Genomic DNA, 11,961 nt, shown 5'->3' with positions numbered 1-11,961 from the left:
AGGAGACAAAACCGATCATTGGTTCTAAATTTATTCAAATAAACATCTTTCATGTTTTTGGCAACATGCCAGCCATTGTAGTGGTCACAACCGGGGACGAAACACGGACGCACGATGCTCTGGGACCAGTTGTTCATTGTTGCGCAGTGACTTGCTTGGTGTCTCCGTACATTTATCCCCTGAATCAGCACATCCGCCAGTCATCAGAACAATCAGTTGTAATTGGCTCAGTCTCTTGTGTGACAGTCCTTTACAAGTCTGGGACTCATTTGCAGAAAAGAAGCACGGGAGACAGAAAAATAAAGTATAAAAATAAGACTTTACTTTAATAGTCCATTCAGGGATAAGGCAAAATCCAAAGTCGTAAATCCAGGCAGAGTCATAAAGCAGGGAGTCAAACACACGGAGGAAATAGCTGGAAAGCATGAACACATGACGGACACAATGACAATCTGGCAGAGGGTGGGGGAAAACACAGGGTATAAATAGGGAGTGCTTAATGACAAACAAGGTACAGGTGTGTGGGGAAACCAACAGGAAGTAAAGCACACAAGACAGAACAACCCAGACAATACAAAATAAAACAGGAAGTGAACACAGGTGGAGAGGAAGGTCCAGGGTGGACAACCAGACTCTTTGGCCAAGAGTCTGGTATGTCTGTGCGGAGGAGAGCTGCCCGTGCTCTTCTCCAAGTAAGATGGCAGCGGCTTACCAAGGCCTGAGTAGATGGCACCATAATCTCCTCCTCCAGCTCAGGAAACAGGGGTGGCTGATATCCATATACACATTGGAAAGGGGAAAGTCCTGTGGCTGAGACAGGGAGAGAATTATGAGCATACTCAATCCTGATCAAATTTTTGCTCCAAAGGGAAGGATTTTGTGATACCACACAGCGGAGTCCTGTCTCCAACTCCTGGTTGTAACATTCAGTTTGGCCGTTCGACTGAGGGTGAAAACTGGAGGAGAGGCTGGCTGTGGCACCAATGAGCCTACAGAATTCCTTCCAAAACCTGGAGGCAAACTGGGGTCCCCGGTACGACGACACATCCTGAGGGAGTCTGTGTAAACGAAAAACATGAGATAACATAACCTCTGCCGTCTCTTTGGCAGAGGGAAGCTTCGGTAGAGGGACAAAATGAGCCATTTTAGAAAATTGGTCCACTATAGTGAGTACGACTGTGTTACCTTCTGAAGGAGGCAGTCCTGTAACCAAATCAATAGAGATGTGCGACCAGGGTCGCCGGGGAATAGGCAAAGGAAGGAGCAAACTGTAGGGCCGCTGGCGAGAGGTCTTATTCTGGGCGCAGACAGGGCATGCAGCGACGATCTCCTGCACGTCCTCCTTCAGTGTGGTCCACCAGAAACGTTGTAGGAGGAGACTAATGGAGCGGGCAACCCCTGGATGACAGCTAACGTTGGAACAGTGTCCCCACTGCAGGACCTGCAGACGGAGAATAGACAGAACAAAAAGACGGTTATCTGGACAGCCTGCCGGGATTTCTGCCCCCTCCAGTGCCTGTCTGACCTTCTCAGCAATGCCCCATGTCACAGCTCCTATGACGCACGCCGACTGCAGGATGGTGGCATGGGTTCCGGGGGTGTCCTCCCGCTCGAATTGGCGGGACAGTCTTTGTTTAGAGTTTAGTCTCTTAGCAGTCCTTACAGTGGCGTTTCTACATTAGGGGCAGGTGCACCACCAGATGGCGCTGTGGTGCAGAAAGCTCAATACATCTGTACTTTGTGGCAAAATATATTTTATTTTATTTTACATGCAAAGTAACGTGAATGTGTGTGTGAATAAACTTGACTCAAAAGCATTATAGTCTTGTTTTGGAGTCATTTGATTCGTGTGTGTTTCTGTCTGTGTGCTTGCTCTGTGAAACGCTTCTCTCTCACCGTCCGTCTCTGCTCTGGGGGCAACGGCCCAAGCTTAAGACCGTTGCCATCGAAACACCAATGAGCGTGAACCACACAGGCCGAAGTTAACATTGGGAGATGGGCGGAGTTGGGGCACATCTGAAAAGTGCCACAACTCCGCCCACGAAATCTGCCTAGCAACTCGACTCGAATAATGCGAAACGCGGATCCAGCTCCGAGCCTGTTGTCTGCTCGGCTTCACCAGAGCTAACAGGCTAACAGGCTATCCCCCGTCAGTCTGTGGACAGGTTTCACTCACAGATCGGATGAATAATACGGTTTGATCTTCGGTTTGTTCTCCTGACAGAGAAGCTAGAGACGTCTGCGCTCCCGTTTTTGTGGTGAGTCAAGTTTAGTATTGTGTTAGTAGTGATGAGCAGGTACCTGTACATGGCTTGTTAGTTTAGCTCCGCTAGCCTGCAGGCGATGCTAACTGGACCGTACAGAGTTATTGACCCAACATGAACCAAAATGAACCGGTCCAGCAAGCAGGGAAAAGCGTTAGAGTTTATGAGGATGAGATTTACTGTGATCAATTGAAACGTGAGTATTTAAAGTCACATCTGCATTTTAAGAGTAGCTGTTTAAAGTAGCATTACATCTCCTAAAGATCTTTATTCAGAGTATTGATATTAACGTTGATGTGAAGCTATATGTCTGTCTAATCTTTTTACTTTGTTGCAAGCATTTTACTTTAATGCTGTATTATAGGCAACATCTTTGAGTCACGCTGAGCGCTAAAGAATGTGAAATGTATTTGAAACAGGATTTCTGCTCCCTGCTGGCACTAAAAATATAGCCCATAGTATATCTTACTGGTCTATATAGGCCTACTGCTTATAATAATTAGCTACCTCTATTTTTGTGACGGTGACATGACGTCATACAAAATTGCCCCACCAGAAATTTCAGGCTAAAATCGCCACTGAGTCTTTATATACTCCAAGTTTTTGTGGTCGGTCCACACCAAAAACGGCTGTTCAGCCCCCTCCAGCCAGTGCCTCTACTCCTCTAGAGCCAGCTTCACAGCCAGCAACTCCCTGTTGCCCACATCTTAGTTAATCTCAGCAGGAGAAAGCTTCCTGGAAAAGAAAGCACAGGGGTGAACCTTATTATCCTTGGAACAGCGCTGGGAGAGGACTGCCCCCACCCCAACCCCAGAAGCGTCGACCTCAACGATAAACTGCAGCTTCGGGTCTGGCAAGGTGAGGATGGGTGCAGAAGAGAGATGCTGCTTAAGAGACCTGGAAGTCCTCTTCTGCCGGATGACTCCATGAAAACCTGGTTCTTGGGGACGTGAGGGCATGGAGAGGGGCTGCAACAGAGCTGTAATTCCTGATGAAATGTCTGTAAAAATTAGCAGAGCCCAGGAACCTCTGCAGCTGCTTTCTTTCTGAGGGAACAGGCCAATCCATGACCCCACTGACCTTAGCAGGGTCCATCTGGATGCTGCCGGGTGCCACAATGAACCCCAGGAAGCTAACAGTTTGCTGATGAAATTCACACTTTCAGCTTTCACAAAGAGCTAATTCTCCATCAGCCGCTGAAGAACCCGTCAGACATGCTGCACATGTTCCTCCTCTGACTTGGAAAAAATCAAGATGTCATCCAGATAAATAAAAACATACTTGTTTAAAATGTCCCTCATCACATCATTGACAAGAGCCTGAAAAACTGCCGGGGAGTTGGTTAAACCAAAAGGCATGACCAGATACTCATAATGGCCCGCTAGGGGTGTTAAAGGCCGTTTTCCATTCGTCCCCCTCCGGTATGCAAACTAAATGGTAAACATTTCTTAAATCCAGCTTGGAAAAAGCGGATGCCCCTTTTAATAGTTCAAAAGCAGAGGAAATGAGTGGAAGAGGGTACTTCTTTTTGACAATGATATTGTTCAGACCTCTCTAGTCAATGCATGGACGTAGGGATTTGTCCTTCTTACTAACAAAAAAAAAACAGAACCATTGGGAGAATAAGAGGGACGGATAATACCAGCAGCCAGGGAGCCTTGAATGTATTTGTTCATGGCCTCCGTCTCAGGGGCAGACATGGAGTAAAGACGACTCTTAGGAAGCGAGGCCCCAGGGAGGAGGTCGATGGTGCAGTCATAGGGCCGATGAGGGGGTAAGGAGGTAGAGCGGGATTTGTTGAAAACCTCCTTCCAATCCAGGTAGACGGGTGGGACATCCGAGAAAATCTGGGGAAGAGTCAGAGCTTTGGTGAAAACAACTAGCAGAGGCAGAAACAAGGCAGGATGAGAGGCAAAATTCACTCCATCCTAAAATCAACCCCGTTGTCCAGTCAATGTGAGGGTTGTGTCTCTTGAGCCAAGGCAGGCCCAAAACAAGTGGCACCTGAGGTGAGTCAATGAGCAAAAAGGATATCATCTCATTGTGGTTACCTGAGATCGTGAGGCTCAAAGCTTGAGTACGGTGGGTAACATGACACAACAGGTGACCATCCAGGGCGTTGGCCTCCCGGGGAACAGGGAGTGATTCTGGGATCAGCTGGAGCTGCTTGGCTAACTCCCGGTCCAGAAAGTTTTCATCAGCTCCAGAATCCACAAACACCGCTAGTTCCAGGGAAACCTCAGGAGAGCTCAGACAGGCGTGGGTTAATGGTCTGAAGGGACTAGAGGAAGTTGAGGTTTGGCTCACCAATAAACCTCTCCTTATTGATGAACCCGGTTCTTTTAACGGACATGACGCCAGGAAATGGCCCAGCTTTCCGCAGTAGAGGCATCTTCCCTCCCTACGCCGGCGCTGACGTTCCTCAGAAGAGAGGGGGGTGCGCCCGAGTTGCATGGGTTCCTCCTGACCACTAGGTGGCACTGTGGCGCTGTCCGCTGCCGTCCCAGGAACAGAAGTAGTAAGAGGAATACGGGATGGCGAAGGCTGCCCCCATTGGGCTGGCGGTCTATCGTTGAATCGAGCCTTCTCCATCCTCCTCTCATGGAGTCGATTATCAATCTTTATAGCCAGAGTTACCAGAGGAACGAAGTCAGATGGCAGGTCGAGTGGGGCCAGGTGATCTTTAATGTCCTTGGATAGACTGTGCAGGAAAGTGTCACATAAAGAATTCTCACCCCACTCGCTCTCCGACGCCAGGGTACGGAAGCGTATAGCATGATCGGCTACTCAACTGCCTCCCTGTCGCAGGTCCAACAGTCCTCGAGCCGCCTTTCTGCCTGGTGTACGGTGATCGAAAACCTTGAGGAGGGCTTCCGCGAAACTCCTCGCTGAGACAGAGGTGAAAGACTCCTTGTCCCACTCTGCGGTAGCCCACTCACGGGCTCTTCCTGAAAGGTGAGAAATCATGAAAGCCTCACGCGAGCTTTCGGAGGGGTAAGAGTGAGGCTGCAGTTCAAAAATCATTGAGCAGAGTCACAGGAAGGAGCGGCAAGTAGAGGGATCACCATCATACATAAAAAATGTTTTGTGTGTGTGTGCTCCTAGACAGCACACACACAGGCCCCAGTGCCCCACCCCAATTATTCATTTAAAGCGACACATTGAGATGAGAAGCGCGTTCAGTTCAAGCAGCCAATAAGTTACTTTGTTGAAGAACAGTGGAAACATAGCAAATACAGAGTTTCCTCTACAACTTCTCAATGATCAGGGCAGAAGCTGCTGTTGGTTTGGATCGTGCTGGAGATGCCTGTCATCTCTTCCACTCTCCTGCTGACCTGCTCTCACTTTAACAATAGATATTAGGACCTGATCAGTACAAGAAGTTTACTTTAGTCTTTGTTTAAGGAGTTTGTGAGACTGCATTTAAACATCAGGAAAAAGGTAATGTCAACATTTGTGCTCAGTACAACACAAGACGTGAACAGCAGGACACCATAGATTAATACTTAAACACAAGATCGTAAATTTGTCATCTAAATCTTCCCAATAAAAAACAAAACAAATGAACGTGAACAAGCTCATTTTTGGAACCGCAAACTTATATATAAAAAAATAACTATGAATTTTAACTGATTATGTATGTCTATGTCTTTTGAACCTTACTGCTATAAGAATCTGTTGCTCTCAGCAGTTTACTTTCTAAATAATAAAAGCATGGCTCCCTAAGCCAAACAGTGCTCAAAGCATATTTCCTTTTCATAAAACATAGTAGTGGGATTGAGAAGAGACCTTAGAGGGGTTTCAGGGTACTTTGCTGTTAAGAGGAAGAAGCAAAATGAGCTTTTCATTCCAACTTTGGCACAGTTTCTATCCAAGTGGGTTTTAAAAGAGGCTGTTGTAGAGGCTTCTCAGTTTGCTTTTCAAGTTTTCCCAGGCACATCCAAAATAAAAGTCCCATGGTGCTTTAGTTGCTGTTGGTTGCACAACTACAGCGGAAATTATGTTAACTCCTGAATGACATTGATATATTAGGTGATTTTATCAGCAAATAAGTATTTGGAAGATAGACCCAATAAAATGAAGCAATGATTATGTTCCACAGCACTTAAATAGCTTGTCCTATGTAATTTACAATATAATATATTTTGCAACACTGCGATGAGTTGTCGGACACATATTATTGGTCTATTGTTTGTCATTGTCAATCAATCATGGGCTGACAGGCTCAGAGAGCCCTGACAGTGCTGTCAATCACAACACAAACCAGGGTGGGGCGGGACCTCATGGCATTGGCGGGGGGAGTCGCGGGACAGGCTGCTGCTGAGACAGAAACTTAAAATGGATAATAACAGTAAACAAACGCCCGGGTGGCGCTGAGAAGCATCGGAAAAAAAAGCTGAAGTCTCTGGAGGTGGAGGCTGCTAAATGTGCCAAACTGACTGACCTATTTGGTGCCGGGTTCACCAGCCCAGCAGCAGCAGGTGCGCCGGGAGACGAGCGAGGAGGACTCCACAAGGATGAGCGAGTGGAGGCAGACATGGTAAGTAACGTTGGCCTGGGGCTGGCTAGGCTACATTTTTTAGACATGTCCAAAACAAAGTAAAAAACGTTTTGGATTTTGTTTTAATATGCCAAATTGTGATATTATGGGTTATTATTGTTCAGATGATTTAGCTAAGCTAGCTAAGAGCTGCTAACGTCGTTTACTGTTGCCAGAGGAGTTGTTCACCCTCTGTCCCTGTTCGAGGACTTGCTCTCTGTCTGCCTCCACTCTCTGCCTTCACTGTACCAAAGTTTGTCTGTTGTGTCTCCTCTAGTCTGGCGAGTTTATCATTTTTTATGTTTTATGAAATCATACTTAATTTGTGATGATTAGAGACATTATAATGTATCCATGTCCTTCTCAGGTTGACCACTCGACATGTGAGAGCCTGAGGAGTTGTTTTCCAGACACAGGTAGAGCTGGCAGGGGCGTCACCCTGGGCCTGCCCTTTTGGGCTGGGCTTCAGCTGCAGATCTAAAGGTTGCTTCCAGGGGCGGGGGGCCCTCAGCCTTTGTTTTTCTTTGCTTCTGCACCTTACAACATACATCACACCTTATTTTCACACATCCAAACACTGTTAACACCACTGACGCGTAACATATTTTACACATCCCACTACGTAGTTAGAGCTATCTTGATTTGGAGTTAAATAAATTTACTTTTGGCTTGAGAGGTTTGTGTGTGGCCACCCTTCTTGTTGCCATCTTTGAGCTAGGTGGTAACAGTAGTATGCATGAGAGAAGACGCCGCGAGATTTGTGGACTTCTATGTGGTGTCCGCTGATAATGTAGTGGGCTGGTCTGGACAGACAATGCAAGGGCTCAATTTTTGTCCCAGTCCACCCCTGCTAGGGACTAAAAGACAGCTATTTTGTTGTTTGAACTTTTCTATTGATAGGTCTTTTTAGGTTGTGTGAAAGTAACATGGGTTATTGTTCATACCTGCTTTGTTTTTGCTTAGTTTAGTTTAATTTAGATTAATTCTTGTCAGGGTTCTCACTGGCTGGCACCCCAGGACCAAGAATACATACAGTGTATCATTAAGCCACCCAAGGTGACCCTAGTGCCAGTCAGTCTCTGGAGGGCGTATGTCTAATTAGTATCGTTGAATGGTCTAACCTTGACAAATCAAACTGCACATATTGTAAACTATGCACATGTAACAGGTGGAACAAACCATAGGAATTAAAATTAAAATAAAAGTTTATTGTTTAATTGAACCTTAAAACAATGGTTTCACGTTGAAACTCTTCCCCCTGCTCAAGACAATTCTCTAAACAAAGACACCTGTCCTACTCACCGATGAGTTCTTATAACTGAAAAGGTAGAAACAGGTGTGCATAAATGCAATAAACTCCAAGTCAAGCTTAACACTCTTTCTTCTAACTAAATGCAAATTGATTCAGTTACATTCATTCAAAAACCCATAACAAAAGATTGTTTTACACAATAAACATCTTTCACAATCAAAGTCCAATGTTTTTCACATTCAGTCTGTTCACTCGCAGTTCACTGTTTTACATGTTCAGTTCAAAGTGGTCGAGCCACAGTCCTCAAAGTGAATTGAATTGTTCCCAAAATGGACGTTACCGTCCTGGACACTTTGCTGCTCGTTGACAATGCGGAGTTACATGTGGCAGGGTAATACTCACAAACCGAACCGTCTGTCGATGGCTTGGGAGAGGGAGAGAGAGAGGGCAAGTGAGCTGCGGACCGTCCAGGGCTGTAGTGGCGCTGCAGCGAAGTCCCCGACGCTGCGGGCACATCAAAGGCTGCAGTGGCTAAATGGCTAGCTGTCCTGTTTGGCCGGCGTGGTGGAGTCCCCGACGCTGCGGGCACATCAAGGGCAGTAGTGGCTAAACGGCTGGCGGTCCTTGGCGTGGTGAAGTCTCCGAAGTTGGCGACAAGCTAGTTGCTAAGTGGTTAACCACACTTCACTAACTAGCGAGGATATTTCGCCTCATGCTACAACGTGCTATACTTCTAATAGCGACACCGGGGAATCTTCAGTGCTGGTGGGGTAGACTCCTTCTTCACTCCATCGTAATTCTTCCGCAACACGGACACTAACAAACTTAACAAACTTGGAACTAAACTTATAATTAACTGACTTATCCTTCTGTCATTCACTCATAATCAGGTGTGAGTTCTCAGGGCGCCTCCATCATCTCTGTCGCCGTTCTCCCAAGCTCTGTGGTGCTATTGGGTGCGGAACCCAGGATTGATGTCCCAAAGTAATCGCAGGGGCTGCACATAAAGAAAAATATGTCCACACTCTGGGTGTACCCCTACACACACATTCAAAAGAAATGGACTAAACACACAGCAAAAAAAAATTATTAACTCACAAAGTGACAATATACTCTCACTTATATAACATAGTCCCAACATTTCTAGACACATTAATTCACAAAGACAATGTAAAATTTGTTTATGTTTGAATTATTATAACCAGATACATTTCTAATGGGTATAACAAAAAACTGAAAGGACAAAAAAGGGTAATAATCCATAACATTTGTCAGTTAAAGAGAATGAGGGGAAAGGCCTCCAGATGTAAGTCTGGATGGCGGTTTGACAGGAGTTTAATGAGAGATATTTTTGCGGTATTTCTGCACTAATTACCCTCCCCAACAGCTCAGCCCAGACCGCCAGCCTCTCTCCCCTACTGTTTCATCAAAACCTCTAAAAGCCCCCAAGAATGTAAAATTAGTTATCATAGTACCCATCAGCGGATCGGAAGAAAAAGCATGAGGAAATGCTCCATATGATTCAAACAGTGGTTTACAAACGAATGGAGTAGTTTTTTTTTAACTATTATTATTAACAATAATGGTAATAATATTATTATTAATAATATAAACAATCAATCAGTCAATCAATATAAATATAGTTGTATAGCCCATATTCTTAAATCACAATTTGCCTCATGGTTTAACAAGGTTGAACATCCTCAGCCCTTAAGGGGAGAGGCGGTGGACTAGTGGCAGAAAATTGGACTATGGGCAGAAAATCCGACGGTGGTCTCTGGTTCGACTCCACGGAGCGACAACAGAAAAACCTACCTGGATCTGTTCCCCACTGTCGAAGTGCCTACCCCACTCTCTAAGTGCACTTTACTCCCCCCTGCTCTGTGTGTCCTCCTGTGTTCACCAGATGGGTCATAGCAGAGTCGTGCTTGTGTGTGGGACCAATAAATCTATCTTATCTATCTTATTAACCCTCAACTTGTTTGTCACACAAACCCAAACTGCCACCTGGTTACCTAGGAGAGGAGTAGCTGAAGGATTTGCCTGCCATTCTACTCTTATGCTGCTACAGATGTATGTATGTAAGCTGTGATTTCATACGGGAAGACAGGATGAAGGAAAATTTGCAAACAATCTTTAAAACCGGAGAGAACATTGAAGCTTTGTAGGTTCTGTGAGGGTACACAATCTTTTCTTAACATTTTCCTCCAGTAGTACCCTGATGGTTAATGTATTGTTTGCACAATTGTTTTCAAAAATCTCTTGCATATAGTTTGATATAGTTGCTATACACTTAATCTCATTAAAAGAAGAGACCAACAGTTGTATAATAGTTGTATTAAATCAATGTCATACTGGTTGTTATTTTGACAATAATAATGACTATTGTACTTATTGATGTAATTATTAATAGCATGATAGCAGAACCTATTAATACTATTAATATAAACAATTGTGTTGATAGGAAATAATGAACCAAAAACAATACTAATCATCATCATAATTCACATAGTAGTTGAGTAGTACATTAATTGTTAGATCTGGATCTTCTATCCAAGGAGTCAATGCTACCTGCAGCATGAGGACAGCAAAGAAAAGCTAAATCTACACATGCAGTAGAATGTGTAGAAGTAGATTCAACAATGGAGGACATTTTTGTAAATATTTTGGTTGAGTATCCCCCCAACATCTGCTCCCTGTGCGCCGTACATGGCTGCTCACTGCTCTGTGTGTCCTGCACCAGATGGGTTAAAAGCAGAGGTTGAATTTCCCTTTCATTGCATGAGTGTGCCTTTGCATGTCTGTGCATGTGTTTGGGAAAAATAAATGTATCTTAATCTTAATCTCTTAATCTTAAACAAATGTTGCTTATTGTTGCAGATCAAATGATGTGAAGAAAATAAAATTAGCATTTTGGTGAATATGCAGTCTTAGTGCAGCCTCATTTAAAACTCTTAAGCTGTTTTTTTCCACTGGCACAATTCAGCCCACTTTAACAACAATCCATGCCTTGATGACATGCATTTCCACTGCAGCCTCACAGCAACCATGCTGTCTCATGCTTATGTGGTCTCGCTTGGTAGCAGATTTAACTCCAGCAAGCCATTTGTTGAAGCAGGAAGCATGCCGCGACAAACTAGCAAATACACTATAGGCTGTGGAGTTTTTGCCTCAACCACTGAACCATATATTTATCCTCAGCCATGGCATTTCACATCGAAAATGACTGGAAACTCCTGCTTTGAGACAAATTTCTTTCACACGGGCCAATATATTGCAAGTGGCTTAAGGTAGTTTCTTAACTCATGGAAGAGGACGTACAGGTTTGTGTGTCAACAGACAGCCAACACTATCAAAGTCAACGATCTCTAAAACTGGACCAGATTGTCATGCTGGACATTGCTATTGGTACATTTTATTTAACCATTCAAAAAATAGAAACCATAATGTTTTTTATGAAAAATATCACTCTTCCCCAAAAAATCAAGTAACAACAAGTCCAAAAATCTGAATTCTCTCTATTATAACCCCCACTCCTATGCATGTTCATAATAGCAGGCAGTCCCAAAACAATTATTGTCATGGGTCATATTGACATCGGCAATAATTCCTGCCTTTAGTTAATAAAATTTTCCTTTCGTTCGTGTTATTGATTTGCTTTCATTTGTCTATTGCACAGATTAGAATATCATAAATAATAGATTCTTGAGTAAACCTGTTTTAAACCTGTTTTAAACCTGATGATGGAAATTGCAGCCACCACTGTGGGAGGAAACTGAAATAAAAAATATATTTATATGTTTGAACCTTAAAGAGAGAGAGAGAGAGAGAGTGTGTGTGTTGTTGGACGATGTTGTCAATAGTGAGATTGTGACCCCTAAAGGCGTCCATGATCTCGAGCTCCA

The sequence above is a fragment of the Pleuronectes platessa genome, chromosome 17 (genome assembly GCF_947347685.1).
Source record: "Pleuronectes platessa chromosome 17, fPlePla1.1, whole genome shotgun sequence".
NCBI classification, from domain to species: domain Eukaryota; kingdom Metazoa; phylum Chordata; class Actinopteri; order Pleuronectiformes; family Pleuronectidae; genus Pleuronectes; species Pleuronectes platessa.
This window is presented reverse-complemented; position numbering follows the sequence as displayed.